The following is a 6,791-nucleotide window of genomic DNA, read 5'->3' as shown; positions in this document are numbered from 1 at the left end:
GCATAACCCCAGCAACTCCCATCCCTGCTTTGTATTAAAATGAGTTTATTAGTCTTTTACACATGCGCAGTTCTTCTCTTGAACGGGGTCAGTGGTCCCAGGAATGAAGTCAGGAAAGTCTTTGTCAGGTCTCTGTGACCCTCTGGCACGATCCAAGGCCCCCTGCTTCATGATGGATTGACATAGAGTCCAGGTGCTGGGCACTGTTCTACTGGTTTCAGTATGTTCCTATAATGGTTCACTTGCTCTCTACTTCCTTCTACAAATGAGCTCATAATACAACAATTAGCTTTAGCTTAAGCATCTAATAATCATTAACCTATCGTTAGTGTATCTAATTTCACTATGAATTGGTTCTAACCCTCAGCTAAAATCTTAACCCTTTCAAATCATGATTCACTGGCTGGGCAGAACATCCGCAGGAATGCAGGGTTGGCTTCTCAGAGGCCGTGGATTTTCAATTACAGCGGTTTCCAGGCAGAGAATTTCGCTCAGTGTGCTGATGGCTGCTCTTAGAGGGCTTTATTTTAGCTGGGAGAAGTGACTGGAACCAAACTTCAGTGCCAACACCTGTGGGAGAGCAGGTGTGGAGGAGTGATTTGGATTGGGCACCACAATGAAAGTATTTAATGTAATCCTCAGTTAAAAAGTAAATTGCCTGAATGGCTACACTCCCATTAGCCCTCTGTGTAAGTAATAATGTTCCTCCCCTCCTTTTCAAAGTAAAGGATGCTCCTATAAAGGCATAATTTTCATAAAATCATTCCAGGGAAAAAGTAAAAAAAAAAAAAAATACCCTGCAGAACCTTTTGCATTCACCCAAAGAAATAATATTTTAAATTATACAAATGATTAGGACCTAATTCAGCATTAAGGGAAATTACAGCACAATGCAGAAAATTGGAGATGCTGGCGTTGATCTGGAATTATGAAAAATAAGCATGAGCTGCCTGGAGTTCAGTGCTTTTCATTCTCATGCTGCTCTGTTTCTCTCCTGTTTTTCTTCCCACTTTGTCCTTGTTTGGTGTGGACAGCTCCAGTCTGGAGGGAAAGTTCTCACACAGGAAGTTTGTCCTAAATGAGTTGTCCATGAACAGAAACAGCCAGAAAAACATCCGGGTGTGTGAGGGGCTGCTCCAAGCTCTGCATGAGTGGCAAATGCTGGGATAGCACCAGGAGCTGCTCCGAGCTCCCAGCCCCAGCCATGGGCTGCTTGGAGCCCCCTGATTCATCCAGGGATCAGCAAAGGAAATGCAGCAGCCCAGGATGGCAGGGAATGGCCTCAAGGTGCTCCAGGGGAGGTTTAAATGAGATGTGAGGGGATATTCCCTCTCAGAGTGGTTGGAAATCACTGGGACAGACTGTGCAGGGAGCTGGTGGAGTTCCATCCCTGGGAGTGCTCAAACAGTGCAGGTGTGGCACTTGGGGACACGGGCAGCTCAGGGGTGACCACGGCGGTGGGGCTGGGTGGGTGGCTGGACTTGGGGACCTTAAATGGTTCCGTGATGCCATGGACCTCTCTGCTTCTCTGAGAGGATAGTTTGGAGTCCCCTCTGGAGCCGTCAGGCTGGGTGCAGCTTTAATTCCTTGTGCAGTCCTTGGAAACCAAGCAAGACAAAAAGAGAAGGAGACATCACTGGCAGTGACAACGGGGCCCACCCAGTGCTGCCTGAGCTGGCCCCACACGCACTGATATCCCTCTCTTTGTCCCCAAGGAAATCTCCCAAACTGCTCCAGTGGTGTGGCCTCGCTGTGCCCAGCTCGGGCCGGGTGCTGCCAGGGCCTGCGGGCACTCAGCGCTGGCACCAGGGGGACACCTGGGTCACCCCGGCTGTGGTGGCACCGCGCTCAGCCTGGCTGGGGGCATAGCAAACAGCCTGTGGAGGAGCTGTGGGTCTGCAGCACCACAAATCGGGGCAGGCAGGTCCTGATTCCCCTCCGCAGCTGAAGGAGAATGGATTTCAGTCCCTAACAATGGATTTCAGTTCCCAACAATGGATTTCAGTCCCTAAACGTCCCCTCCCTAACTCCTGCGTTTATCGGTGGCTGTGCTAACACAGATACAGCGCCTTTGAGCCGTGCTGATGGGGGATGGCACTTCCATCAATACCTGGTGGCAGTTTGATTGTGCTAGCCTCAGCCGCGATCTGTCCATTGTGCCCACGAACTCAAATGAATGCAAGAATTTATAGGTGCGTCTCCCAAGTGCTGCTCCCTTTAATCACGGCAGATAAAGAAATTCCTGCCCAGCAGAGTGGGAGTGTCAGCTGGTTAATGAGCAGGTACTTAGCAGATGCGAGCTGCAAAAATCCTTCATTTCAATGGCTGCAGGTGGACAAAGGGAGCTGTGGGCCAGCAAGAAAGAAAGGCTGCCAAAGGAAAGAGAAAATATCCTCCGCTGGGTGCACTCCGGCAGGATGAGGGTGATTTGCAGAACCTGTAATGAAACTGTGCGATATTTTATGGGTTTCTTCTGCCTTTATTGCCACGTGGGGTGCGGGACAGCATCGGCTGCTGCAGAGATCGTGGTGCTGATCTGCTCAGTGAGAAGCACCGGAGGTGGGTTTGGGGTCAGAGCGGACGTGGGGACATCGACTCTGGCCCAGAGCTCAGCACATCCCTGTGGGAAATGTCTGCTCTGCCAGTGGGGAATGTCCTTAATGGAGAGCTCCCTTCCCTTCCCTTCCCTTCCCTTCCCTTCCCTTCCCTTCCCTTCCCTTCCCTTCCCTTCCCTTCCCTTCCCTTCCCTTCCCTTCCCTTGTGAAGAGCAATTATGTTTTTGCCAATTGTCCATATTCACTTTTCCCCAAAACCAGGAGAAAAGCAGTTAAAAAGGCTGTTTATGAAATGTGGCAGTGTCAGGAGGAACACCCAAACTCAGGTTCTCATTCAAAGGATTGAAATTGAATTTGCAACAGAGCTAAGGCGTTGAAATGCTCTGAGGATCTCTGTCCTACTCTGGAAGAAATGAAGAAAGCTTGGGTATAGCAAAAGCTGTTCCCTCAAACACAGCTCTCAGAGACATCCAGATGCCTCAGCACATAAAGCACAGAGCCACAACTACAAACAGTTTATGAAATACCTGAGGAGAAAATGTGTCTGAGCGATGTGAGAGCACAGTGTAAACAGTCATTAGGATATATTCACCATTGTGCTGCCTGATCTCCAGATGAGCCACTCCAGGAACACTGAGCCTGTCATCTCCCAGGAAATCAAAGCTCACTGCCATCCCAGGAGCCACCAGAGCAGTTCAATCACGAACAGCTCCCGACAAAAAGGGCTCCTCATCCTGCCCTGAGGAATTCAGCTCTACAGAACTCTGGGAGAACCAAACCCCCACAGCAGCGTGAGCTCAGTTTGACAGGTGATAATTAACTGCTGATAATATAATTGCCGTTTTGAGGCAAAAATGGGTTTCATTAAAAACTACTTAGCATTTGCATGGCATGGGACAGCCTCCTCCAAGTAGGAATGTTCAGAGTTCAGTCGCTACTGGCAAGTTTACCTCATGCTGAACATGGATCCTGCAGGGGAAATCCAAGGGTCCCATCTTCCCAGGGAGTTGGAGATGATTTGTCACTTTCCAGGGCTTCGGATCTGAGGGCTGCAGTGGCCCAGGCAGTGCCCCTGGGAGGGAATTGCTGTGTCAGCCACAGCAGCCTCCAGGAAATGGAGGGAATTAAAGTCCCTGGAAGGGGCCCTTCCCTTCAGAGGGGAGGATTGGATCTTTCCATGATCATGGATATTGCAGGGTCGGTCAGGATCAGGATGTGATACCCTGGGCTGGTTTGAGGGGATTGTACTTGATACAGGGGGGCACAGTTAGAAGGGATCAGCTCATTGCCTCTGAGGGTCTGGGGCACATCCTGGCTCAAAGTTACCACTGGATGTTCCAGAGAGGAAAACAGTCAGAGACCCCTGTGACCCCTCCCGTGAGTGCCCAGGGATCCTTTAATGCTGCCATTCCTTCTGGCTGCAGTCCTTCTCTGCTCCTGCCTCCAGGTGGGGAGCACGCAGTGTGGAGCTGTCCCCAACCCCTTCCTGTCCCCATTCCTGCTGACCAGGGGTGTGGAACTGTCCCCAACCCCTTCCTGTCCCCATTCCTGCTGCACAGGGGTGTGGAGCTGTCCTCAGCCCCTTCCTGTCCCCATTCCTGCTGACCAGGGGTGTGGAACTGTCCTTCCCTTCCTGCCTGACCATGGCTGTCCTTGGCATTGGGAAGTCCCAGCCTGATTTTGGGAAGGAACAGAATAGAATCACAGCTTCTGCTCAGAGCTTCTGGTGCTGCTCATTGCACAAGAAAAAGTCAAATTACCCAGATCAAGGAGAGAGGCTGTGGCCACGACCTGAGAAGAATCAGACTCATTAACTTGCAGATTTCCCCACCTTCTGGGTTTCCAAACATGCAAGTGTTCTATACTAAATTATGCTTCTCAAAGGTTAATTTTTAATAAGGCAGTAAATGTATTTAAACAATGATTATTAACAAAAAAATGTGTGAGGTTTGCAATGTAAGAGGTAATTATCTTCTCCAGAATAGTTCTAACAATGCAGTTCCTTCTTGTCTGCAATGATCCTTTGGTATTTGTTTAACCTGCAGTAAGATTCTTATTAAACCCAGCTGAAATGGGTGTAATTCGAGGCATCACAGCACATTTCAAGAAAAACAGCTCTGGTTGAACCGAGGTCCTTTCCCTGCCAGTTACAGCTGTCTTTTATGTCACAGTGACTTGTCCCCAAGCTCTTGAGCTCCACCAGAGGCAGCTGCAGAGCAGTGCCCAGGTTTGGCACTTCAAGCTCAGTCCCAAACCAATGAAATCCCCACTGTCTGTCCAAATCCCCTGTCCATGTTCCCCATGGACATTTCACCCAGCAGGGCAGGAGCTGCTCCCTTGCTGCAGATGGACCTGGAAGAGTGGAAATATCCCAGTCCAGGGGGATGATCAGCAATCCTTCCATTCGGAGACATCCCAGAGCTGCTGCAGCAGAGGCAGGCAGAGGCAAAGCCCTTCCCAGCACTCTCTGAGCAAGAGGCTCCTGAGGGGAGGGGGTGAATTTCCCCTGTCCCACGTGTGTGTCCTGTGGTGACCCCACCAAAAGCTGCAGCTCCAACTCTGCTGGTGCTGCTGTCTCAGCCTGGAGTCTCTGCGAGGGTTTTTTCCCCACAATAGCGTCTCTTTCATGGATGATTGGTAATAGAAGTTCCATTATGAGATCACAAAACACTGGGGGATATGTTAATGTGCTTCAGCGTGTAATCCAGAATAATATCATTGCAAGGAATTGCATTTTGTCTGCAACTGAGGCAGCAAATAGGAGCTGCTTCTTTTCCATCATTAATATCCATTGCTGAATTAATGCTTTCCTTCCCACAATCCTGGGTAAAATTGCCCAAATGTGCATTGTGCTGATTTATACAGGTACAGCCCCATTTGCTATAAACAACCAGCACAGGGAGGGGGCTGGATCTTTCAAATGGATATTCTGAAGCATTGGGGTTGCTGTAAAATCTCAACTCTGATTTGTGGGGATCACAGAGCACTTGTAACTGCCCCCAGGATGTGTCACCTGCTTTTCGCTGGGGAAGCAAACCTTTGGGGCTGAGCAGGGCTCCCCTGACCTCACCAGGAGCTGCTTTGGGTGACCAAAGTCCTGCACCAGGAGCTTCAGCCAGGGTCACATGAGGACAGGCTCTCCTCCTGTGGTAAACTGAAGATGTGCCCTCCTCCTGGGGCCTGTCTGTGATAAATTGAAGAAATATCCCAAATCCTGTGGCCTGTCCTGTGTTAAATTTCAGAAATGTCCCCAGTCCTGTGGCCTGTGTTAAATTTCAGAAATGCCCAAATCCTGTGGCCTGTCCTGTGTTAAATTTCAGAAATGCCCCCAGTTCTATGGCCTGTCTGTGTTAAATTTCAGAAATGCCCAAATTGTGTGGCCTGTCCTGTATTAAACTTCAGAAATGCCCCCAGTTCTGTGGCCTGTCCTGTGTTAAATTTCAGGAATTCCCCAGTCCTGAGGCTGTTGTGGTACCAAAGCCCTGCTGGGCTCCCAGCAGCAGCTCCACTCCCATCGATTGGTGCAGCTCTGTCAGACAGAGCCTTGCTCCATAAAAAACACTGGGATTCTCAGCTGGAAAGCATCCAAGAACGACTAAAAGGTTTCTCGAGCATATTTTATTATTTTTTGGTAGCAGAATTCCCACTCCTCCTCCCTGAAGTGCTATACATCTCTCTAATGCAAATCCCATTAATCCACGAACTGTCCAACCCAACATTCAGGGAGTCCTGCATTGATCCATCCCTGATATGTGACAGCTCCAGCCATATTTCAGGTGATCAGGGAAGGCTTTATCCTGTCCTTGCTCTGAAAAAGCAGCAGCACGTTTCAAATTTCCCGTATTCTGTGGACAAACCAGCTGGAATTGTGAGCCACAGATGCTCACTTGACAGATGGACTCCTGGCCATGCTGCAGTGTTTGAAATGTTTCCAAACCTGCCAGATTGAATCCTGGTGGCCAACAGGTTCCCAGGAGGGACCAAAAGATGTGGAAGTTGATGTTTAAGGGTTGCTGAGCAGAAAGAAACCTGCAGAAATCTAATTAGCAACAAGAAGGTAATGAAGAGAGAGGTCTCAGGGAGCGGCTTTGCTGAAAGCTGCACTCTGAGGTGGAAAATAACTTGGATTCAGGTAAGTCAGGGAAGAGGTGAGTGCCAGGGGCCAAACACAGCCAGGGGGGTTCTGATATTTCACTTTATTTTAGAGGAATCTGGAGTCTGTAAATCTGGGAAGAG

General features: G+C 49.4%; 2 long non-coding RNA genes across 2 annotated transcripts; one reads left to right on the top strand and one right to left on the bottom strand.

Moving 5' to 3' along the window:
* Positions 1 to 1,428: 1,428 nt before the first annotated feature.
* On the bottom strand, positions 1,429 to 2,242 carry LOC135285850 (uncharacterized). Its single transcript, XR_010350509.1, has 2 exons — positions 2,111 to 2,242; positions 1,429 to 1,597 (listed from the first exon to the last, which is right to left on the bottom strand). It is a non-coding gene; the product is annotated as an uncharacterized LOC135285850 (long non-coding RNA).
* A 180-nt stretch (positions 2,243 to 2,422) lies between these two features.
* Positions 2,423 to 6,466, top strand: LOC135285849 (uncharacterized). The gene is made up of 3 exons (XR_010350508.1): positions 2,423 to 2,559; positions 2,817 to 5,420; positions 5,559 to 6,466. It is a non-coding gene; the product is annotated as an uncharacterized LOC135285849 (long non-coding RNA).
* Positions 6,467 to 6,791: the final 325 nt, after the last annotated feature.

This window comes from Passer domesticus, chromosome 24 (assembly GCF_036417665.1).
Source record: "Passer domesticus isolate bPasDom1 chromosome 24, bPasDom1.hap1, whole genome shotgun sequence".
In the NCBI taxonomy this organism is placed as follows: Eukaryota; Metazoa; Chordata; class Aves; order Passeriformes; family Passeridae; genus Passer; species Passer domesticus.
This window is presented reverse-complemented; position numbering and strand designations above follow the sequence as displayed.